Raw genomic sequence first — 26623 nt, forward strand, 5'->3', positions numbered from 1 at the left:
ACAGAACAGACCATCTTTATTTATATTCACACTATACTGTATTTCAATTTATCCCGCCAGATATGATAGTAGCACCCATTTGTGGGGCTAAGCACTGCTACAACAACAACAACATAGTAGCACTCATTGCAGTCGGCGGCAAGATCAAGAACTACAGAAATGCTCATTGACTACGAAGTTGACTTCTTGTTGGATTGTCTTCAATTTGTGGCTGTCAGGAGGAAGCCTCACTAACGAAATTGGCAAGTGCAATTTTATATAATCTCACAAAGGCAGTTAAATTAATTTATGCGCGACTGGTCGCAAAAACATAAAGCCAATCATGATTACAAATGAGCCCACAAAATGCATGGAAAAAACTAGTCGTAACAGTTTTTGTACGCCGAAATTAACTTTGTATAGGAACTCCATGTACCTAAAGATGACAGCAGAAGAAGGAGCGCAACAAAATAAAATGAATTTGACATTTTACAAACAAACAAAATAATTTTGGAAATATATATTTATATACGAAGTGGAATAATCTCAATTAGACTCGGGTTACGGTTTCGCTTTATCTCTTCTCACTTCTCTGCATATTTTGTTGTTTGACGCTGCACAAATATTTGATTATTTTATTTTTATTTTTATTTTTTGGTTTCACTTATTTATTCACCCATATTTCAAACCGCACAGCACTTTTTGCCCACATGGTTTGGAGTTAGTTTGTTGTTTTCTTTTTGTGGTTGTTGGTCGTTTGTATTTGTGACCGCCGCAAAAGTTTTTCAAGTGTTTTCACTTTTCCGACTTGTTGAGTTGTTGAAGCTGTTATGACTTAAGTGACAGGTAGTTAGTTATTCATTCATTGGATACTGTTTATTAGTTGTTAACTATTTGTTGTTGAGCGTTGCAAGCTAGACGCTCAGTTTGTCAATACAACATATTTTTTCGTCTGGTGTATCAGAAATCATCACGGCGTCGATTCACAACAACAGCTTGCGGCAAATAATTTCATTTTCAATTGCAGCGCATACCATGTCAGTTGGTAGAGAGTTAATTCAGTTAATTTACTTACTGACCCAATTTGAAATTTTTTCCAAAACAAGATAAAGGTGTGTTTCCGCTGAGTAGTTTTATATATATCTACTTACATATGTATAATCTATTCATCTTATAAACTAGTCGCTTAACACAGGTTTGCTAAAATAACTTTGCACAGGATGTCGCAATTTCAAAACGGTTTTATGAATTTTAAAACTTAGGTGGGTGAGCTATTTTTTGTTATACTCAATTGAGCAGAGCTCACAGAGTATAATAACTTTGATTGGATAACGGTTGGTTGTACAGGTATAAAGGAATCGAGATAGATATAGACTTCCATATATCAAAATCATCAGTATCGAAAAAAAATTGATGTCCGTCCGTCCGTCCGTTAACACGATAACTTGAGTAAATTTTGAGGTATCTTGATGAAATTTGGCATGTAGGTTCCTGGGCACTCATCTCAGATCGCTATTTAAAATGAACGAAATCGGACTATAACCACGCCCAATTTTTCAATATCGAAAATTTCGAAAAACACAAAAAGTACGATAATTCATTACCAAAGACGGATAAAGCGATGAGACTTGGTAGGTGAGTTCAACTTGTGACGCAGAATAGAAAATTAGTAAAATTGTGGACAATGGGCATAGCACCGCCCACTTTTAAAAGAAGGTAATTTATGTTGTTTTTATTTTTATTTTCGGCCTTTCAAAAGTTATATCAAGAAGAATTTCCGAGCTCTAGGCCACACATATATATTAGTAATAAAAATGCAATTGATTATACCATATATGTTATATTTATTTATTTTGTCGATATTTCGATTTCAATTAGAAATCATCTTCAGGGCTGTAAAAAATACATTTTTCTATAAAAACCATAAATACACAAACATAATCTGACACTTACACTTGTGAATGCACCTTGTCGACTAATTTAAAATTTTAATGCAGAACACAGAATATCATAAACAGAAACAAAGATGTATACAAATAATAAACAGTAATAATAAACAAAATATCTGCTAACAACAACGTATATATTAACTTATTGGACACCCTCAGCATTATTGTTGCTAACTTCTCTTCATTACCAAATGTCTGTATGCGCGAGCGATGTTGTCGGTGTCGCTCTTAAAATTCATGCGTATGTCATTAGGTGTATTGATAATATGTAGCATTTCGAGAGTGTACCGCTTGGAATATTGTTTTTCTTCTTGCAATATTGTAACATTCTCTAAGTCCGGAGAGTGTCCCGTGGTCTTGCAATGTTGCGATAAAGCCGTTCTGTTGTCGTTAGAGTGGTCGCGCTTTTTGATGTTCGATTTGTGAGCGGAAATCCTTGTCTTTAGTTTTGATTTAGTAGTACCCACATATACTTTGTTGCATACGTGGGACCCGTCGCCATTACATTTAGTTTTGTATATTACGTCGGATTTCTCGTATTTTTCGATTTTGCTTTTTGTATTGCTGTATATTTGTTGTAGGGTATTTTTATACTGGAACGCGATTTGGAATTTTTCTTTGTCATCCATGTTTGAACGTTTTATTCGGTTTGAAAAACCAGGTACAAATACGGCAGTCTTATATATTTTCTTTATGTTTTGTTCTTTGTTTTTATTCGTAGCGTAAAATTGGTGGATATAACCATTGATAAGGTGGATCGGAAACTCTTTGTTTTGAAGTATTTTTTTGATGATGCTTATATTTTTCGGGTGATATATTCTATCGCTGATAGAGAGAACTGATAAAATTTTTGGCCGTGTTTATTATTATACTCCTATCATGTTTCGAGTTAAAATTTATTAACCTCCCGGAAGCCGTAGGCTTTTTATACCAGTCAAAGGTTAGGTGGTTGTTATTTCTTATTACTACCGTGTCCAAAAACGGCAACCTTCCATTATTTTCCATCTCAGATGTGAATTTTATTGAGTTATGAAATGAGTTCAAGAGGCCCAGCATTTCTTCAACGGAATCGGTTTTCACAATAGCGAATAAATCGTCAACGTACTTTGTGAGCAGACGAGGTTTGTGCCGTGATTCTTCCTCAAATTTCAATAGTAATTCCTCCATTACTATATCGGCTATTACCGGTGATGCTGGTGATCCCATAGGCATACCCGATCATTGTTCATAAACTTTGTTGTTGTACTTAAAGTATCTGTTATCTTTTATACAGAAGCGTACAACACTTAAAAATAGCTCTTGGTTAAGGGTTGTGTGGGGTTTTATTTGGTCCCATTTGGACGATATGATCTCTATGGCATGGTATACTGGGATACTAGGAAACAGGGACATAACATCAAACGATACCAGACTCTCATCATCATAAATATATGTATTTTTAATCTTATTCTTGAACTCAATCGTGTCTTGAACATTGTACTTGGACTCTTTAGTGATATTTTTCAGAACATTAACCACGTATTTACACAAAGTTCCTTCTTTGTGGATCTCTGGTAGTTCATACAATCTGGGCGCATTGGCCGTTCTGTTCATTAGTTTATATTTTTCTTTTTCATCTATCATTTGGTTTTTAAACAGTTTTTCTACGATCTCGTTATTCCTATCTTGCAATTTATTAGTGGGATCACGTTTTGAAACACGGTATGAGGAAATATCGTTAACTAATGTTTGCAATTTTCTATCGTAATCGGATTTTTCCATTACAACTGTTACGTTTCCTTTGTCTGCATTGAGAACTAAGAGATGGTTATTTTGTTTGAAGAATTTCTTTGTCTTTTGTAAGGTATCTAAAATATATTTATCACGCACGCTAATGTTTGTTCTATTGAGGTGGTCCCGTATTAATGTAGTCAAATTGTTCCTCTCAATCTCTTGTTGCTCTTTGTCTTTTATCGTCTGTATAAAGTCTTCACCGTCTGCGATAAGCTTAAATGAGGGAAATTCTTTATTAGTTGTTGGTATGGAGTATTTCGGTCCCAGGGAGAGAATCCAACGTACATCCGTCGGTATACTAATACTTGTGGTATTGTGAAACCACTCGGGTACATTTTGTATGTTAAGTAATTGGGTTTGTTTGTCTTTGAGCCTCTCAAATTTGTTTATTTGTATATTTCTAATTTTGGCTCTGAGGTTTTGAGACAATACTCTTTCACTATCGAAAAATACCATAGAATCCTCCGCGTTAAGCTTTATTTGTAATCTATTATTTAATTTATTTACCTCTCTTCCTTTTTGTTTTTGTAGATCATGCTTAATTTTAATAATAAGATTTATTAGTTTTTTCTGCACAGTAGCCAAGTACATTTCTATTGAGTTGGTGATCTTCTCTAATATCTTTCCATTGTTGGTGTTGCATTTTAAAGTTTACGAGATGTTCTTAGTAGCATTGCTAATGAAGTTGGGTATGACACCACTTTTTCTGCATCTCACTAGAAACTTTATGGATTGAGACAGCTTTGTGAGTTGTTGTGTATTTTGGCGATAACGTTTTGTACACTTGTTGGTTTCTATGTCGTATTTATCTTTAACACGTCTGTAAATGTTTATTGTGTTTTTGTTGTTACGGTGTGCTCTCCGTTCCATAATTGATGTTGTTTTTATTTTTATTTTCGGCCTTTCAAAAGTTATATCAAGAAGAATTTCCGAGCTCTATGCCACACATATATATTAGTAATAAAAATGCAATTGATTATACCATATATGTTAAATTTATTTATTTTGTCGATATTTCGCGCATACAGACATTTGGTAATGAAGAGAAGTTAGCAACAATAATGCTGAGGGTGTCCAATAAGTTAATATATACGTTGTTGTTAGCAGATATTTTGTTTATTATTACTGTTTATTATTTGTATACATCTTTGTTTCTGTTTATGATATTCTGTGTTCTGCATTAAAATTTTAAATTATTCGACAAGGTGCATTCACAAGTGTAAGTGTCAGATTATGTTTGTGTATTTATGGTTTTTATAGAAAAATGTATTTTTTACAGCCCTGAAGATGATTTCTAATTGAAATCGAAATATCGACAAAATAAATAAATTTAACATATATGGTATAATCAATTGCATTTTTATTACTAATATATATGTGTGGCCTAGAGCTCGGAAATTCTTCTTGATAGAAGGTAATTTAAAAGTTTTGCAAGCTGTAATTTGGCAGTCGTTGAAGATACCATGATGAAATTTGGCAGCAACGTTACTTCTATTACTATATGTATGCTTAATAAAAATTAGCAAAATCGGTCGTTCTCCCACGCCCACTTTAAAAAAAAAATTGTTTAAGTCAAATTTTGACAAAAAATTGAATATCTTTACAGTATATAAGTAAATTATGTCGACATTCAACTCCAGTAATGATATGGTGCAACAAAATACAAAAATAAAAGAAAATTTCAAAATGGGCGTGGCTCCGCCCTTTTTCATTTAATTTGTCTAGGATACTTTTAATGCCATAAGTCGAACAAAAGTTTACCAATCCTTGTGAAATTTGGTAGGGGCTTAGATTCAGGGACGATAACTGTTTTCTGTGAAAAAGGGCGGAATCGGTTGAAGCCACACCCAGTTTTTATACACAGTCGACGGTCTGTTCTTCCGCTCGGCCGTTAACACGATAACTTGAGCAAAAATCGATATATCTTTACTAAACTCAGTTCACTTACTTATCTGAACTCACTTTGTTTTGGTATAAAAAATGGCCGAAATCCGACTATGACCACGCCCACTTTTTCGATTTCGAAAATTACGAAAAATTAAAAAATGCCATAATTCCATACCAAATACGAAAAAAGGGATGAAACATGGTAATTGGATTGGTTTATTGACGCAAAATATAACCGGCGGCCACCGTGGTGTTATGGTAGCGTGCTCCGCCTACCACACCGGATGCCCTGGGTTCAAACCCCGGGCAAAGCAACATCAAAAATTTTAGAAATAAGGATTTTCAATTAGAAGAAAATTTTTCTAAGCGGAGTCGCCCCTCGGCAGTGTTTGGCAAGCGCTCCGGGTGTATTTCTGCCATGAAAAGCTCTCAGTGAAAACTCATCTGCCTTGCAGATGCCGTTCGGAGTCGGCATAAAATCATGTAGGTCCAGTCCGGCCAATTTGTAGGGAAAATCAAGACGAGCACGACGCAAATTGGAAGAGAAGCTCGGCCTTAGATCTCTTCGGAGGTTATCGCGCCTTATATTTATTTATTTATTTTTTTTATAACTTTAGAAAAAAACTTTGTAAAATGGGTGTGACACCTACCATATTAAGTAGAATGAAATGAAAAAGTTCTGCAGGGCGAAATAAAAAACCCTTGAAATCTTGGCAGGAATAATGTTCGTGGTATTATATATATAAATAAATTAGCGGTACCCGACAGATGATGTTCTGGGTCACCCTGGGTCACCCAAGCCACATATACAAATACCACCACTCCCTTTTAAAACCGTCATTAATACCTTTAATTTTATACCCATATCTTACAAACAAATTCTAGAGTCACCCTTGGTCCACCTTTATGGAGATGTCTCGAAAAGGCGTCCACCTATAGAACTAAGGCCCACTCCCTTTTAAAATACTCATTAACACCTTTCATTTGATATCCATATCGTACAAACAAATTCTAGAGTCACCCCTGGTCCACCTTTATGGCGATTTCTCGAAAAGGGCTCCACCTATAGAACTAAGCCCACACCTTTTAAAAGTCTCATTAACATCTTTCATTTGATACCCATATTGTACAAACAAATTCTAGAGTCAGCCCTGGTCCCCCTTTATGGCGATATCCCTAAATGGCGTCCAACTATAGAACTATGGCCCACTCCCTCTTAAAATACTCTTTAATACCTTCCATTTGATACACATGTCATACATTCCAGGGTTAATTTTCCTACATGGTGATTTTCCCTTATTTTGTCTCCATAGCTCTCAGCTGAGTATGTAATGTTCGGTTACACCCGAACTTAGCCTTCCTTACTTGTTTGTTTTTTTTCATCAATGTAATGTAAATAAGTGTATAAACTTTCTCTGAATTTGTCGAATCGAAACTGTCGATTGATTAAAATACTTACGTCTGCATCAAAAAAGCGATTTGATCCCTTCCTAGTCTAAGCAAAATTGTATATACAAGTGACAGTTTTCCAACAAAAAGCCAACATCAGCTAGGTCATTTAATTTCGGACGCAAGTAGTAAGAATGTATGTAAATACCAGGTTTAAATACCATTTCATCAATGCAATAAAACCAGAATATAGCAAAAGCACTGCCGCATGCAAAAATTTTGCATAAAATATCGTACGATTCTATATCTTGATTCATTCAACTGTAGAAAAACATAGTGCAAATAAAAAAAGGTTTATGTAAATTCAACAGTGGACAACATTTTAGAAGATAAACGTACATACCGAACCAATACAACTGAACTGGGAGGTACTACAGGGTGGTGTCCTATCCCCGCTTCTGTTTAATTTCTCCCTTCCCCACCATAAGGAGTTACAATCATTTCCTATGTCGATGACTGCACGATTATGGCAACGGTATTTGACCATTTAATAGATGAATTAGTTTCTAAAATAAACAGGTATCTCCCCGCTCTTTCTAGTTTCCTCACCTCGCGCAACTTGACATTATCACCGATCTTAGGGTTAACGTTCCATAATACTCTGACCTTCAAGGCGCATGCCACCAAAATTGTATCTAAAGTAAGATAAAGTAAAGATAAAGAAACGTTGCTAATCACGTACAAAGCAATTTGCCTGCCGCTCATGTACTACGCGTCACCAGTTTGGTCGGCTGGTCTTGAAACACACATACTGGAAAAGGCTGCAGGCCTGTCAAATCAAAACTGCTATCAGAACTGCAACGGGAAGTCTCCCTATGACACCAAAGAGCTTAAGAGAACACAACGATATGCTGCACAGACATTCTTTGCTAAATTGTCACAAACCGGGACACCCTAGCAAAGAACTGCTTGATCTATCCCCGCCTCCAAGAGAGTTAAGGGAACATCTCCGTAAGCACTATGATTAGATCCGGCACCTGCAAACACAGCCGTTCAATAAAGACAAGCATAAGGAGGCCCTCGGCAAAATCCACGGTGCCCCCATAAATTCAGAAAACAAACATTAAGAAAAAAAAAATTCAGAAACACATTTTTTCAGAAAACATTACGCAGAACCCTTTTTTCAGAAAGACAGAATTCAGAGGTCAAAATTAAGTCAAAGTCAAGTCTTAGGAGTCAACATTTAGAAAGTAATCAGACGACAATGGCGAGCACAAAAAAAAACATTTGCGCAGAAGAAAATGTTCTCTGAATTTTGACTTCTGAAACTGAAATATGAGAAGGTGCAGCGGAAGTCCATCGTTCGATTATGGTTAGCGCGAGCTTCGTACACGACCTAAGTGCACTCGTTACCTATCAAGTTATCGCCCCGTACGTTATTATGGCTTTAGTGAGTAGAATTTTTCCCTTATCTTAGTATCTCGACCTTGTTTGTTCACTCTCAAGAAAGAAAACTTGTAAGTTTTTAAGACATACATCTTGGAATTCCAAATCGTTCTGCTGGAACATATATAAAAGGGGGCAGTCACTAACAGCGCCAGTTTCGCACTAGAGGTTTCTCTAAGAGAGGGATAATTTATTGTATTCATTAAGCGATGCGGGCATGACATTAAGTCTTAACCATTGAGATATTTCCGTAAAATAACGGATATTTAATATCAAATTCAGTAGATTTATCAAAACTGGTTGTTAAGTCTTTCTCTACATCACTATACTCAAAATTACGTAAGTATCTAAGTTTATGAGATACTTCCCGCTAAAACGAAAAATCACAGGTCAATTGCATTAGCTGCTACCGCATTCATGTTATCACTAATTATTAATTAAAATATAATAAGTAGAATTATAAAATATACAATTATCACGTTTCTATTGTTTGTAAGATTTTTCACATATTATTTATTGTTTGAAATATTCTAAATTAAGATGCTTTGTCACGTAAATGCGTGAAACAAGTTCAAATTAAGAATGGAAATAATAAAGATGCGGAAAAATATGACAAGAAAACAGCTTACTAAAGTTATAAACAAAAAAAATTCGCCCATACATATATACAAAGGTACATACATACATACAAGTTAAACGAACATAAAAACAAATGTTGCTAATTGCCAAAAAAATTAAAAAGTTGCGAAAAAACATTAAAACATTTCAAAGATTAAAAATCCGTCATTCACTTAAAAAGTTATGTGAGAATTTGCAAACTTTGTACTGACGGAACTACAAACAATTCGACATACCTATGTCTGCATGTATTAACAGTGTTTTCTAAAAGTCAAGGTATAGAAAGGAGGAAACTCAAAAATGTGTCGCTTCTTGCGTAGAGTTTAAAAGAGCTTAAGATAATTTCATTGAACCTCTGGAAAGCCATGCAATTTGCGGAAGAAATGTTCTGTTGAATGCGCCGAAAGTACCCATCAATCTCTGCGTTAACATCGTGAAATACATGTACCGCAGGTTCTTTAAAGAGAAAGCAATAACAGCATCCGACGGCCGCCATGGTGTGGTGGTAGCGTGCGATACTAGGCCACGTTTAGAAGATAACATCAGTTGCATGGAAAAGGGAAAAATCTACTTTTTCTCATACAACATGTCTGCCCGATCAAGAAACAAGTTTTTTCAATTAGAACTGCCCCTCGGCAGTAATTTGCCACACACTCGAGTGTTTTTCCGCCATGAAAAGCTTTTCATATACTTATGTTGTGTAGCGCAAACCTCTCAAGGGGTAGCCAGCGCAATATATATCTTTTCCGACCCAATTGTCGACCTCACCTACCCGTGGCGAAATATGTTTCATTAACAGCCGAGGGCCTGGCGGCCCCGAACTCCTAATGGATCTAGGGCGTGGGAGGGCGGTATGGCCTAGAAGGTTTTATGTGCTCACACCAAATCGTTGCCCAGATGGTCGGGCTAGTACCTTTATGGTGCTTGTTACCGCAACGTACCGGATCCGCATCCGGCAAAGGACCAACAACATCGATAACACTCCACAAGGCCTTCGGGGATTGTCCTTATCGCTACAACAACAACAACAATGTAACAAGTAGCGGAATCAGTGCATGCATATGCTTCCCCAGCAAAATATATGATCTGCAACTGCTCCGGCTCTGAACCAGAACATAGCATAGAGCAGAGCCGTAGCATAAAAAGTGAAAGCATTTCTTATGTTTTGCTGGGAGCTACGTCATGTTTTAGAGCGGGAGCAAACAAAGAAGTTAATGCATTGTTATGCAGAACTTTGTATTTTCTTATGTTTTTGGGGGCTGGAACTGATGTAACGTTGTGATGTGGTTGCGTTCGTACTTGTAGTTCTATTGGTCCATCTTTAAGTTGTTGTTATAGCTTCTTGTTCTTGTTGTTATACTATGTACAAACACACACCAAATTGGCAATTTATACCATTAGGGCAATTTATTACGCAATTTATAATATAATAAATTGTAGTAATAAATTGCCAATTTAGAAAAAACTGCGTAATAAATTGTTTCAAACTGCAAATGCAACCTTGTAAAGTGTGTTTAGTTAGTCGATTTCAACTGTAGTTTTACGAAAAAACCCAAATTTCAAAGTAAAAAACGTCAAATAAAAATAAAATAAATCAATATTTTATTGAAAATGACGGGGAACAACGTAAACGCTGAGTAAATTTGAAGTTCTAAAAGCCAATTGTGAATTCAAACTCGATTCTATGATTTTAAAAACAACACACGTTAAAAAATTTTAAAATTATAATTTTTTTTCACAAATAAATTTTAAATTCAAAACACTACCAGCTGTCAAATTACTATTGTGTAAGCTAAATTGAGTTGCATGAACACCACTCAATTTAAATCGAAATTGCCTCAATTTATTTTTCTGGTTGAACGTAGTATTACATCAGGACACTAACTTGTGTTCCCACGATGCATTGAAAGTTGTTGTCGATAAAGTACAAAGTTCTGAATAACAATGCCCAAATATCATTTGATTTGTAGTTATCATTTTGCTATTTGCTCTGCTCTAAGACATGACGTAGCTCATAGCAGAATATAAGAAATGCTCTCACTTTTCTATACTACGGCTCTGTTCTATGCTCTCTTTATGAGTGGATAGAAGCGCTTTAACACGAGTAGGATTGTAGGTACTGAGGTTCTCTTTATTAGTTCGATAATTCTTATCTAATAACTAATTATTTTTGTATAAATAACTACATATGTAGCTTGTACCCGTCGCGTTGCTGCCGGAGAAAACCTAATTTTATGAAATTGGTATTTTTTGAAAAAACCATTTTTTAGTCTTAACTTATGATGAATACTAACTTTACTCTCTCCCTCTTCTCCTCTCCCTTTTCCCACAAACTTTTCCTTCTCCCCTCCACCTTAATCTGATTTTCCCTTTCTCCGCATCCCTATCTCCTTCCTATCCCTTTCAATCTCATTTTCCCTTCACCTCTCTTCCCTCATCATGCTCAATTTACAACTCCCTCTACCCCTCTTCCCCCCATTGACAATAAACAAGCAAAGCGCATCTTCGCAAATATTTTATCGAAAAGGTTTGCCTCTGCTTTATTTTCCGTAGAAAAGGCATCTCAAATCATTGTGAATGATAAGTAAGTGTGCTATCTTCTGCATAGATGTCAAAATTTCAAAGTGATTGGATCACCTGATTTGTATTTGACTATCGCTGTCTCATTATGTATCTCTTTCTATCACCCGCTGAAGATAGGCGCCGCCATATTGAACACCCTGTCAAAACGCTAAAAAGTAGCCATATTGAACATCCTGTCAGGCATTTGACAGATAAGATATCACACTTAGTTATCATTCACAATGTCTCAAATAAAAACCTAGGCAATAATATTTTTTGGTAAGTTTTAAAATTAAACGGTTTAATTGAACATGATTTTATTAAAAATACTTTAAAAAGTATCCCTATGTAAATCTGAAGCAAACATATGCCATTTTCGGACTTGAGCGTGCAATATTGGCTCAGTAAACAGTCTGCTTTGCTCTAAGAAATTACAAATAGGTACTAAATCGAAAGAAAGAAATCTTTCGTCAGAGTCTCAGAAATTGAGTACCGATAGTTTCGTAGGCTTTGGTTTAGAGCGCGTTTCTCTAGCATACAGTAGTTAGTATACTAATAAAAGCAATAAATTTAAAATTTCCTCAGATAGCAAAGGTAGTTTTCTGTACGAAGTTTTTTATGGCCTTCCATAGTTATGTGAGTTGATATGGAGGTATGTATATATGGGGTATTCCATCCCATTTCGACCAATTTTGAACCCGACCCCTTTAGAATTGGCTGAAAGTTTTTCTTCTTTTTCTAGCTTATGAAAGAAGTTTTCAGAATTTTTTCAAAATTTTTCATCCAACTCAAAAAAAGTTATGAATTTTTAAAGAAACACCGTTTTTGTTTTCAAAATGCTATAAATTTTTCAAAAATTTACCGTTTGGGATCTTGTTTTTTTTTAATTTTTTTAAATGTACTTTTCGGAAAAAATACAAATAAAATTTTAAAGTTTTTTTTTCAGTTTTTCGAGATTTTTCGAATTTCGCCATTTTTTTTTTCTCATAAAAAACTTCAATCAATTCTGCAATCATCCCCACTAATCCCCACTAATTTTTTTTTAATCAATTTTATTTATATAACAAAAAATGTAAGAAAATGATTTTTAAGTATTCTTTTCTTTTTATATTATGGTAATCTAACTTTTTTTGAGTTGGATGAAAAAATTTGAAAAATTCTGAAAAACGTCTTTCGTAAGCTAGAAAAAGAAGAAAAACTTTCAGCCAATTCTAAAGGGGTCGGTTCAAAATTGGTCGAAATGGGATGGAATACCTCAATGTAGCTAACAGCGAACGAAAAATGTCTCAAAAACAAAAACAAGTTGTTAGTCATTAGTAATCATTCTTAATTCTGCGAAACAGAAAATTTAAATATATATATACAGCTATGTGCGAAAAAATAGCATAACCTTTGATCGTAGCTGCCTGATAAAAAATGTTGTTGGAAAATTTTTCAAAACAACCGATAGATGGACGGGATGAAAAGCGTTTTTTATAGTCACCCCGGGTCCTGTATTACATTCCCTGTGTAGGTAACATCAGAAATAAATGTGATTTTAATTATATTGACGTATTTGTCGAACAAGGTGGCCCACGCAATAATAACATCAATTTTTATCCCAACGTCAAACAAATGGATTTCGATGGAGTAGCAAGACAAATTTTCAAGAGCGTGCATTGAGTTTCGTTTGGTTCGCCACGACGCACACTCAAAGCATACGGTAACATACATCGCTTGAAATTCACTCACTGCTGGCCAACAAATTGTCAATGTGTAACAGTAGCAACAGGGTTTAATTATATTGTTGCAGCGCATGCATCCATATGGAAACTTAAGTGTACTCTGCCCAAACCACAAGAACGGCGATCCCGCAAACCGTGCCAATTACCGGTCTGTCAAATGGCATTGAGCCACACCACTAGCTCCGTAAAGATTGGGAAGAACCTCTCTGAGCCATTCTAAACCAAACGGTGCTTCAGATAAACTGATTCCCTTCGTGCGATTTATTTTACTATTACATAATGCTGGAGAAGATAATTTTAGCAGGAGAACTAAACCGTGATGGTACAATCTTTTATAAGATCGTACAATTACTCCTATACTGATGATATTGATATTAATGACCTGAACAAAGGCGCTGTGAGTCGTGCCTTTTTTGGATTAGAGAAAGAAGCAAAAAAATTTAGTCTTGCAGTAAATGAGGGCAAGAAGAAGTACTTGCTGCCATCCAAGAATGAATCGGGCCATTAACGAGTTAGCAGCCACATCGCTGTTGACGGGTTTAGTTTATTTGGGAACTAGCATTAACAGCAAAAACAATGTCAGCTTAGAAACCAAATGGGTAATAACTCTTGCCAACAAGTGCAACTTTGCACTGAGGAGGCAATTGGAAAGTAAAGTCCTCTATCGATGAACAAGAGTTATGCTCTACCAGTCGCTCATCATATCTGTCCTGATGTATGGCTCGGAATCTTGGACGGTGTCAAGATATTATGAGATGGCTCTTAGAGTATTCGTGGGTAAAGTCCTTCGGAAGATTAATGGTCCTGTCGTTGATGCCGACGGAGAGTTTAAAAGGAATTATAATGCTGCGTTGTATAAACTTTCCACAGATATGACGATAGTGCAGCGAATAAATTTTCAAAGGCTCCTCTGGCTAGGCGATGTGATGCGAATGGACGAAGAGGCACCGGGCAAGAAAGTGTTAGAGTCGACACCGCAGTTGAAGCAGAGGAAGGGGAAGCCTCCACTTAGCAGGGAGAGGCAGGTGGAGGAAGACTTGACCTCCCTTGGTGCTCCCAATTGGCGTAAGTTATCGCGAAACAGAGATAGCTGGCGTGATTTATTACGAAAGGGGCAAAATCGCTTAGGCTGTTAAGCGTCAATTAATAATACTTATGTATTGTTGTAGAATTTATAACGTCGCTGTTATTTGGTGTCGAATTCGACACTGACGGGAAAGTAAAATGAAAGACGCTTAGTTAGAAAAAACAGACGTAATATATTGTTCAAAATATCAGTCACACTCTTTCATGTACGCCACGATGGGCGTCAAATTGCCATAAATGTTTAATATTTCTTTTTTTTTTTAAGAAAAGTGCTTGTTCTTTGCTCATGACTGTATGTTTGTTATATCGTGTCATAAGGAATCAAAAACATTGTTTACGACAACTGCGCTCATTGCTTCTACTTTTTTAAGCTTCAACAGCTTCGACAGACAGTGCTCGGACTTGACAATTGTACTAGTGGTATATTTGCCATTAGAGCTTACGATTTTTTCTCACACACAAGCGAGAATTTCGACATTCTAGAAATCATGAACTTGGTTTCTCACGAGATTCTCAAATCTCGAAATATTCGTAAAGCTCGTGAGTTTCCCGATATTAAATTTCGCCGCACCTTACGGTTCCAACAAAACAAAATCAATCAGTTTTTCTTTCCGAATAATTGTGACACAGCTTAGGATTCATCAGGAAATTTCTTAAAAAAAGTACCAGACTTTCACGTTTCCGTCGAAAAAACGGTGAGGTCTGAAGCTTAAGGAAAAAGCTGGTAGATCGACTAACTTAGTGGTAGAACTCCAAGCACTGATCACAACACATCTTTCGGTTACTTTGTATTTATATATTTACTATATACTCAGATTCTGACATCATTACCGCTTTTAGTAAACATTTTCTAAGAAACATCACTTTAAAGCGTGACTGTTATTATTTTCGTGTTGTGTTTTTTTGTTACTTTTTCAATTATAAATATTTGTTCAAGTGTGATCTTGAAATTCGTTATTATTTTTATGTTGTTTTTGTATATTAACTTTTGTGCAGGTGTGTCGAATTGTATAGCAATTTTGCGGAAACTGCGCTTGACTACACTAATACATTCATACCTACATATGTCTAAGAAATAACTTAGGAGACATTTAACAAATATTGCTTTATTAACTTTGAACATTGTTTCAGGTCGAAATGATATTTTTGTGAGAAAATTTTTCACTGCATTTATTATATTAGATATTTAAATAATTATAACATCCCATGTGTAAACATATTACCAAAAGTCAACAAATTTTAATTGCCTTATAAACTATTAATTGTTATTAACATAATTTTATGAATACCACATAAATTATTTGAGTGTTTTCACCTTTAGCGAAAGTCGCTGTCGTAAGCATTTCATATGCAGCGCGACCCAAGCTTGTCATAAATGAACATCTGCGCCAAAGAGTTTGGCTGACATTTGGCTGATTGCAGATGTTGCATATTCATCGTATAATCAGTGTGATAGCTCAAAATATGGACTGGATAGGGTGTTGCATAATAAATGTTTATTTATTATTGTTTTTTTTTTTAACTCAAAAGGGTATTTCTAAATCCAAAATCACAAAAACCCTTATATGAGCCATACAATAAAACTGTTCTGAGAAGTTTTTTATTGGATATGGTTCCTAAAGATGATAAAAAACCGAAAATTTTCAAAATTTAAAATTTTTTCAAAATTTCAAATATGTTAAAATTTCAAAAAATTTAAAACTTCGAAAAGCTATGCCAAACTTGTATGACTTTCCAAAAAAACAAAAAAATAATTTGTAAAAAGTTCTCTTAGTTTAAGGGTTACTGAAAAGGAGAAAAAAGCTTTGCGAAATTTCCAGCATATATAAAAATTTAAAAATTTTATGTATTGTGACGAATATGAGTGACACTAAGTGATACTCACATCCCTAGTCTGATGCTAAGTAAATAAAGTCACAACAACAATAAAGCAGACAGTCACTTGTATCTACATAAACGAATCAATCATTATATCTACACATATGTAGGTACACGCAGCTGAGAAGCAAGGCACAACCACATGCATATATCTGAGATACTCCTGAAAGTATGCAATGAGAGAAACTATAAAATCATGCAATTGTAGTTACAGCTGAGAAATTTGAGAGCTGATGGCCAACTAGTAGATTCTGGAAATGGAAGCGCCTAGAAGATGCGAACAAGGAAATCAGAGAGTATAAAAGGCAGCAAATGTATATGCGCTGGAAATCGTTTCATTTGAGCTATCAATCAGTTTGGTTATTAAGCAAGCTATTCGTTGCAAAGTTTGAGTGTTATTGTGAAGTACTTTAATAAAGGCCATTTTGCATTATTAAATATTGGAGTTATTTATTCAACAGTTTAGTGATTCGAACTTAGCAGAAGGTTGCAAATAAGAGGATTTGCAAGTAAATGCGTTACAGTATGAAAACTTTTTTAAAAGCAATTTATTACTTTTTCTTTATGAAATAATTTGAGATAAGTTTAATACTATGTTCAAACAGAAAAATAAATTGAGGAAATTTCGATTTGAATTGAGTGCTGTTCATACAACTCGATTTAGCTTACACAATAGTAATTTGATAGCTGGTTGGCTCATCTCTACAGCAAGAACATACCTTTGTTCAGACTGTCAAAATGAACACGCACATTATTAGGCGAATGAAATGGAATGAAAACATAAAACTTTGAAATTTTTGTGTGTTGTAAGAAAATGTGTTCAATGTTTTGGTTTCATTTTGATTTTGCCATCTTCTTTTGAAATCCGTACTCCAGTGAAATGAAAGACATAAAATCAGCTGATTAGATGAGCCAACCACATAGTTCAGCCATGCGTAACTGACGTTTAAGTATACTGAATAAACACACTTTACAATGTTGCATTTGCAGTTTGAAACAATTTATTACGAAATTTTTTTTAAATTGGCAATTTATTATTACAATTTATTATATGACAAATTGCGTAATAAATTGCCCAAATAGTATAAATTGCCAATTTGGTGTGTGTTTGAACCTAGTATAAGCAACGCGAAATTAAGAGGGGCGAGGCGACGACAGCTGATCCGATTATACTTTGTAAATCTCTTCAAAGCCTTCTCTCCCGGTAGGGGTGGCAAATAACCTGCCAACAACACGCTTAGCTTTGATGGAAGCAAACATACAAAGTATGTACTCTCCAAAGAACAAATTTATGCCAGGAAAGCAATCGGTAGAAACTGTACCGCAACAAAGGCATCGCTTTGGCTGAATGTGTTTGTCAACAATTCAATCATCGCAGGAGTGAGGGTACGGGTCCCAATCCCGGGAGAAAAGCCTTTAAAGAGATTTACAAAGTAAAATTGAAACACCTGTCGCCTTGTCCGTCCTGATGTTACGTTGTTTCAATTTTTCCCTAATAATTTAAAGAATATGAATTTTGCCCTACGTAGCTTATTAATAGTTACAGAGTTGTTTAAAAGGAGGGAAAAATATCAGAAAAGTAATGGCAAATTTTTAAACTTGAAAACTATGAATAATGGGTTTTTTTTTATTAAGTTGACTGCGTACCTTCAGTTCTAGAGTTCATGGAAAGGAGAAATAAGTTCTGCCAAACTATGCCAAATTTAAAAATGTTTTTATTAAAGAATCATTTTGAATTGTGAAAAAAATCAATAAAGTTCCACTGCGGTCCAGATTTCAAAAAAAAACGAAAAAGTTTAAAATTAAAACAGAATCCAAAAAAAAATCATCCTATGATGTTTTCTGAGTTTCTCAAGAAGATATATCTTTCAAAAACTCTTAAAATTTAAAAATTTGGGAGAACAAAAATTAAGTAATGGTACAGGTACTCCAAATTTTAATATTTTGCAAAAAGCTCAAAAATTTAAAATAATTCAATAAAATGGTCCTGATACGTTTTTTGATAGTTTATGAGTTGATGTATATTGAAAAATCAACATAATGAAACAAATCAGTATAAGAGTTCCTGAAAAAGAAAGAATATTCCGGTAAAAATACGCCAAATTTATAGATATATTTTTTCAAAAACTCGAAAAAGAATTTGAAAGAAATAAAATTAGCTAACAGTTTGCCTGAGTTGTTTTTTAGTAATGTACTTTAGTTCCTTTAAAGAAAAAAATTGTATGGTTCATAAAATCGAACAATAATTATGAAAAGGAAAAAAGAAGTTCTACAAAATTAGAAAAATTTGTAAGCTCTGCCTGTCAGTTAAAAAATTTGAGCGTAATTTTTTTTTATGTTGTTCTGTTTAGTTTTTAGTAGTTCCAGAACATCTGAAAAAGGGACAACAGGTTCTTGGAAGTTACTCAAAAGTTGTATACCTTTCCAAGCAACTAAAAAAAAAAAGTTAATTGGTGAAAGGTGAAAAACATCGAAAAAAAAAACATTTTGTAAAGTTCTTCTGAGTAGCTTTTGTGTAAATTTTGAGTTCCTGACAAGAAGAAAAATATTCTGTAAAATTACCAAAAAAATTCAATTTAAAAAAACCTAAAAAAATCAAATAAAACAAGTAAGGAAGGCTAAGTTCGGGTGTAACCGAACATTACATACTCAGCTGAGAGCTTTGGAGACAAAATAAAGGAAAATCACCATGTAGGAAAATGAACCTAGGGTAACCCTGGAATGTGTTTGTATGACATGGGTATCAAATGGAAGGTATTAAAGAGTATTTTAAAAGGTAGTAGGCCATAGTTCTATAGGTGGACGCAATTTCGGGATATCGACATAAAGGTGGACCAGGGGTGACTCTAGAATGTGCTTGTACGATGTGGGAATCAAATGAAAGGCGTTAATGAGTATTTCAAAAGGTGGTGGGCCTTAGTTTTATAGGTCGGCGCCTTTTCGAGATATTGCCATAAAGGTGGACCACGGGTGACTCTAGAATGTGTTTGAACGATATGGGAATCAAATGAAAGGTGTTAATGAATATTTTAATAGGGAGTGGGCCTTAGTTCTATAGGTGGACGCCTTTTCGAGATATCGCCATAAAGGTGGACTAGGGGTGACTCTAGAATTTGTTTGTACGATATGGGTATCAAATGAAAGGTATTAATGAGTATTTTAAAAGGGAGTGTGCCTTAGTTCTATAGGTGGACGCCTCTTCGAGATATCGCCATAAAGGTGGACCAGGGGTGACTCTAGAATGTGTTTGTACGAAATGGGTATCAAATTAAATGCATTAATGAGGCTTTTAAAAGGGAGTGGCCCTGTATATGTGAAGGAATTTTCGAGATATTGACCAAAATGTGGACCAGGGTGAGCCACAACATCATCTGTCGGGTACCGCTAATTTATTTACATATGTCATACAACGAACAGTATTCCTGCCAAGATTACAAGGGCTTTTGATTTCGCCCTGCAGAACTTTTTCATTTTTAATATTCTACCTAATATGGAAGGTGTCACACCCATTTTACAAATTTTTTTCTAAAGTTATATTTTGCGTCAATAAACCAATCTAATTACCATGTTTCATCCCTTTTTTCGTATTTGGTATAGAATTATGGCATTTTTTTTTTTTATTTTCGTAATTTTCGATATCGAAAAAGTGGGCGTGGTCATAGTTGGATTTCGGCCATTTTTTATACCAAGATAAGTGAGATCAGATAAGTACGTTTAGTAAAGATATATCGATTTTTGCTTAAGGGCCGTGCGGAAGGACAGACGGTCGACTGTGTATAAAAACTGGGCGTGGCTTCAACCGATTTCGCCCATTTTCACAGAAAACAGTTACCGTCATAGAATCTATGCCACCACCAAATTTCACAAGGATTGGTGAATTTTTGTTCGACTTATGGCTTTAAAAGTATTCTAGACAAATTAAATGAAAAAGGGCGGAGCCACGCCCATTGAGATTTTCTTTTATTTTTGTATTTTCTTGCACCATATCATTACTGGAGTTTAAAATTAACATAATTTACTTATATACTGTAAAGATATTCAATTTTTTGTTAAAATTTGACTTAAATTTTTTTTTTTAAAGTGGGTGTGTTCGTCATCCGATTTTGCTAATTTTTATTCAGCACACATATAATAATAGGAGTAACGCTCTTGCCAAATTTCATCATGATATCTTCAACGACTGTCAAATTACGGCTTGAAAAACTTTAAAATTACCTTCTTTCAAAAGTGGACGGTGCCACGCCCATTGTCCAAAATTTTACTAATTTTTTATTCTACGTCGTAAGATCAACCCACCTACCAAGTTTCATCGCTTTATCCGTCTTTTGTAAAGAATTATCGCACTTTTTGGGTTTTACGAAATTTTCGATATAGAAAAAGTGGGCGTGGTTATAGTCCGATTTCGTTCATTTTTAATAGCGATCTGAGATCAGTGTCAAGGAACCTACATACCAAATTTCATCAAGATACCTCAAAATTTACTCAAGTTATCGTGTTTTCGGACGGACGAACCGACGGATGGACAACCGGACGGACATGGCTAAATGAATTTCTTTTTTCGCCCAGATCATTTTGATATATAGAAGTCTATATTAGTTTATGCCGTCTGGATTAGTTTATGCCGTTACGGATTACCCTTATGCGAACAAAGTTTATATACTCTGTGAGCTCTGCTCAGCTGAGTATAAACAAGTAAGGAAGGCTAAGTTCGGGTGTAACCGAACATTACATACTCAGTTGAGAGCTATGGAGACAAAGTATGGGGAAATCACCATGTAGGAAAATGAACCTATGGTAACCCTGGAATGTGGTTGTATGACATGTGTATCAAATGGAAGGTATTAAAGAGTAATTTAAGAGGGAGAGGGCCATAGTTCTATAGGTGGACGCCATTTACGGATATCGCCATAAAGGTGGACCAGGGCTGACTCCAGAATTTGTTTGCACGATATGGGTATCAAATGAAAGGTGTTAATGAGTATTTTAAAAGGGAGTGGGCCTTAGTTCTATGGGTGGACGCCTTTTCGAGATATCGCCATAAAGGTGGACTCTAGAATTTGTTTGTACGATATGGGTATCAAATGAAAGATGTTAATGAGTATTTTAAAAGGGTGTGGGCCTTAGTTCTATGGGTGGACGTCTTTTCGAGATATCTCCATAAAGGTGGACTCTAGAATTTGTTTGTACGATATGGGTATCAAATGAAAGGTGTCAATGAGTATTTTAAAAGGGCGTGTGCCTTAGTTCTATAGGTGGACGCCTTTTCGGGATATCGTTATAAAGGTGGACCAGGGGTGACTCTAGAATTTGTTTGCACGATATGGGTATCAAATGAAAGGTGTCAATGAATATTTTAAAAGGGAGTGGGCCTTAGTTCTATAGGTGGACGCCTTTTCGAGATATCGCCATAAAGGTGGACTCTAGAATTTGTTTGTACGATATGGGTATCAAATGAAAGGTGTTAATGAGTATTTTAAAAGGGAGTGAGCCTTAGTTCTATAGGTGGACGCCCTTTCGAGATATCGCCATAAAGGTGGAGTCTAGAATTTATTTGTTCGATATGGCTATCAAACGAAAGGTGTTAATGAGTACTTTATAAGGGAGTGGGCCTTAGTTCTATGAGTGGACGTCTTTTCGAGATATCTTCATAAAGGTGGACTCTAGAATTTGTTTGTACGATATGGCTATCAAATGAAAGGTGTTAATGAGTATTTTAAAAGGAAGTGTGCCTTAGTTCTATAGGTGGACGCCTTTTCGGGATATCGTTATAAAGGTGGACCAGGGGTGACACTAGAATTTGTTTGCACGATATGGGTATCAAATGAATGGTGTCAATGAATATTTTAAAAGGGAGTGGGCCTTAGTTCTATAGGTGGACGCCTTTTCGATATATCGCCATAAAGGTGGACTCTAGAATTTGTTTGTACGATATGGGTATCAAATGAAAGGTGTTAATGAGTATTTTAAAAGGGAGTGTGCGTTAGTTCTATAGGTGAACGCCTTTTCGGGATATCGTTATAAAGGAATTTGTTTGCACGATATGGGTATCAAATGAAAGGTGTTAATGAGTATTTTAAAAGGGAGGGTGTCTTAGTTCTATAGGTGGACGCCTTTTCGGGATATCGTTATAAAGGTGGACCAGGGGTGACTCTATAATTTGTTTGCACGATATGGGTATCAAACGAAAGGTGTTAATGAGGCTTTTAAAAGGGAGTGGCCCTTAGTTGTATATGTGAAGGCATTTTCGAGATATCGACCAAAATGTGGACCAGGGTGGGCCAGAACATCATCTGTCGGATACCGTTAATTTATTTTTATATGTAATACCACGAACAGTGTCCCTGCCAAGATTACAAGGGCTTTTGATTTCGCCCTGCAGAACTTTTTCATTTTTAATATTCTACTTAATATGGAAGGTGGCACACCAATTTTACAAAGTTTTTTCTAAAGTTATATTTTGCGGCAATAAACCAATCTAATTACCATGTTTCATCTCATTTTTCATATTTGGTACAGAATTATGGCATTTTTTCCCCATTTTTTGTAATTTTCGATATCGGAAAAGTGGGCGTGGTCATAGTCGGATTTCGGCCATATTTTATACCAAGATAAAGTGACTTCAGATAAGTACGTGAACTGAGTAAAGTTAAGATATATCGCTTTTTGCTCCTCAAGTAAAAGTGTTAACGTCCGAGCGGAAGGACAGACGGTCGACTGTGTGTAAAAACTGGGCGCGGCTTCAACCAATTTCGCCCATTTTCACAGAAAACAGTTATCGTCATAGAATCTATGTCCCTACCAAATTTAACAAGGATTGGTAAATTTTTGTTCGACTTATGGCATTAAAAGTATCCTAGACGAATTAAATGAAAAAGGGCGGAGTTACGCCCATTTTGAAATTTTCTTTTATATTTGTATTTTGTTGCACCATATCATTACTGGAGTCGAATGTTGACATAATTTACTTTTATACTGTAAAGATATTAAATTTTTTGTTAAAATTTTACTTTAAAAAAATGTTTTTTTTTTTAAAGTGGGCTTGGTTCTTCTCCGATTTTGCTAATTTTTATTAAGCGTACATATAGTAATAGGAGTAACGTTCCTGCCAAATTTCATCATGATATCTTCAACGAATGCCAAATTACAGCTTGCAAAACTTTTAAATTACCTTATTTTAAAACTGGGCGGTGCCACGCCCATTGTTCAAAATTTTTCCAATTTTCTATTTTGCGTCATAAGGTCAACGAACCTACCAAGTTTCATCGCTTTGTCCGTCTTTGGTAATGAATTATCGCACTTTTTCGGTTTTTCGAAATTTTCGATATCGAAAAAGTGGGCGTGGTTGTAGTCCAATTTCGTTCATTATACTCAGTTGAGCAGAGCTCACAGAGTATATTAAGTTTGATTGGATAACGGTTGGTTGTACATATATAAAGGAATCGAGATAGATATAGACTTCCATATATCAAAATAATCAGGATCGAAAAAAAATTTGATTGAGCCATGTCCGTCCGTCCGTCCGTCCGTCCGTCCGTCCGTCCGTCTGTTAACACGATAACTTGAGTAAATTTTGAGGTATCTTGATGAAATTTGGTATGTAGGTTCCTGAGCACTCATCTCAGATCGCTATTTAAAACGAACGATATCGGACTATAACCACGCCCACTTTTTCGATATCGAAAATTTCGAAAAACCGAAAAAGTGCGAAAATTCATTACAAAAGACCGATAAAGCGACGAAACTTGGTAGATGAGTTGAACTTATGACGCAAAATAGAAAATTAGTAAAATTTTGGACAATGGGCGTGGCACCGCCCACTTTTAAAAGAAGGTAATTTAAAACTTTTGCAAGCTGTAATTTGATAGTCGTTGAAGATATCATGATGAAATTTGGCAGGAACGTTACTCTTATTACTATATGTACGCTTAATAAAAATTAGCAAAATCGGTGAAGGACCACGCCCACTTTTAAAAAAAAATTTTTTTTTAAAGTAAAATTTTAACAAAAAATTTAATATCTTTACAGTATATAAGTAAATTATGTCAAGATTCAACTCCAGTAATGATATGGTGCAACAAAATACAAAAATAAAAGAAAATTTAAAAACGGACGTGGCTCCGCCCTTTTTCATTTAATTTGTCTAGGATACTTTTAACGCCATAAGTCGAACAAAAATTAACCAATCCTTTTGAAATTTGGTAGGGGCATAGATTTTATGACGTTAACTGTTTTCTGTGAAAATGGACGAAATCGGTTGATGTCACGCCCAGTTTTTATACACAGTCGTCCGTCTGTCCTTCCGCATGGCCGTTAACACGATAACTTGAGCAAAAATCGATATATCTTTACTAAACTCAGTTCACGTACTTATCTGAACTCACTTTATCTTGGTATGAAAAATGAACGAAATCCGACTATGACCACGCCCACTTTTTCGATATCGAAAATTACGAAAAATGAAAAAAATGCCATAATTCTATACCAAATACGAAAAAAGGGATGAAATATGGTATGTAGGTTCCTGAGCACTCATCTCAGATCGCTATTTAAAATGAACGATATCGGACTATAACCACGCCCACTTTTTCGATATCGAAAATTTCGAAAAACCGAAAAAGTGCGAAAATTCATTACAAAAGACCGATAAAGCGACGAAACTTGGTAGATGAGTTGAACTTATGACGCAAAATAGAAAATTAGTAAAATTTTGGACAATGGGCGTGGCACCGCCCACTTTTAAAAGAAGGTAATTTAAAACTTTTGCAAGCTGTAATTTGATAGTCGTTGAAGATATCATGATGAAATTTGGCAGGAACGTTACTCTTATTACTATATGTACGCTTAATAAAAATTAGCAAAATCGGAGAAGGACCACGCCCACTTTTAAAAAAAATTTTTTTTTAAAGTAAAATTTTAACAAAAAATTTAATATCTTTACAGTATATAAGTAAATTATGTCAAGATTCAACTCCAGTAATGATATGGTGCAACAAAATACAAAAATAAAAGAAAATTTAAAAACGGGCGTGGCTCCGCCCTTTTTCATTTAATTTGTCTAGGATACTTTTAACGCCATAAGTCGAACAAAAATTAACCAATCCTTTTGAAATTTGGTAGGGGCATAGATTTTATGACGTTAACTGTTTTCTGTGAAAATGGACGAAATCGGTTGATGTCACGCCCAGTTTTTATACACAGTCGTCCGTCTGTCCTTCCGCATGGCCGTTAACACGATAACTTGAGCAAAAATCGATATATCTTTACTAAACTCAGTTCACGTACTTATCTGAACTCACTTTATCTTGGTATGAAAAATGAACGAAATCCGACTATGACCACGCCCACTTTTTCGATATCGAAAATTACGAAAAATGAAAAAAAATGCCATAATTCTATACCAAATACGAAAAAAGGGATGAAATATGGTAAGGTAATTGGATTGTTTTATTGACGCGAAATATAACTTTAGAAAAAACTTTATAAAATGGTTGTGACACCTACCATATTAAGTAGAAGAAAATGAAAAAGTTCTGCAGGACGAAATAAAAAACCCTTAAAATCTTGGCAGGTATTACATATATAAATATGTAATACATAATATAATAAAAAAATACAAGTAAGGAAGGTTAAGTTCGGGTGTAACCGAACATTACATACTCAGTTGAGAGCTATTGTGACAACATAAGGGAAAATAACCATGTAGGAAAATGAACCGAGGGAAACCCTGGAATGTGTTTGTATGACATGTATATCAAATGAAAGGCATTAAAGAGTATTTTATGAGGGAGTGGGCCATAGTCTTATAGGTGGACGCCATTTAGGGATATAGCCATAAAGGTGGATCAGGGTTGACTCTAGAATGCGTTGTACGATATGGGTATCAAATTAAAGGTTTTAATGAGTATTTTAAAAGGGAGTAATCCTTAGTTCCATAGGTGGACGCCGTTTCCAGATATCGCCACAAAGGTGGAACAGGGGTGACCCTAGAATTTGTTTGTACAATATGGGCATCAAACGAATGGTGTTAATGAGTATTTTAAAAGGAATTGGGCCTTAGTTCTATAGGTGGATGCCGTTTCGAAATATCGCCATAAAGGTGGACCAGGGGTGACTCTAGAATTCGTTTGTGCAATATGGGTATCAAACGAAAGGAGTTAATGAGTATTTTAAAAGGGAGTGGGCCTTAGTTCTATAGGTGGACGTCTTTTCGAGGTATCGCAATAAAGGTGGACCAGGGGTGACTCTAGACTTTTTTAGTACGATATGGGTATCAAATGAAAGGTGTTAATGCGTATTTTTAAAAGGGAGTGGGCCTTCGTTGTGACTTTAGAA

At 35.2% G+C, this 26623-nt stretch overlaps 2 protein-coding genes across 6 annotated transcripts in view; one reads left to right on the forward strand and one right to left on the reverse strand.

The window, feature by feature from the left end:
- MESR3 (misexpression suppressor of ras 3) overlaps positions 1-26623 on the reverse strand; it is a 398359-nt gene that overhangs the window by 241067 nt on the left and 130669 nt on the right. The gene's annotated exons all lie outside the window — the stretch shown is intronic.
- The window catches only part of IFT46 (intraflagellar transport 46), a 161302-nt gene continuing 135410 nt past the window's right edge, over positions 732-26623 (forward strand). Inside the window, exon 1 of the mRNA XM_067766924.1 lies at positions 732-825. The gene's annotated coding sequence lies outside the window, so the exon portion shown is untranslated. The remainder of the gene's footprint in view (positions 826-26623) is intronic.

The sequence above is a fragment of the Eurosta solidaginis genome, chromosome 2 (assembly GCF_040869045.1).
Source record: "Eurosta solidaginis isolate ZX-2024a chromosome 2, ASM4086904v1, whole genome shotgun sequence".
Taxonomy (NCBI): domain Eukaryota; kingdom Metazoa; phylum Arthropoda; class Insecta; order Diptera; family Tephritidae; genus Eurosta; species Eurosta solidaginis.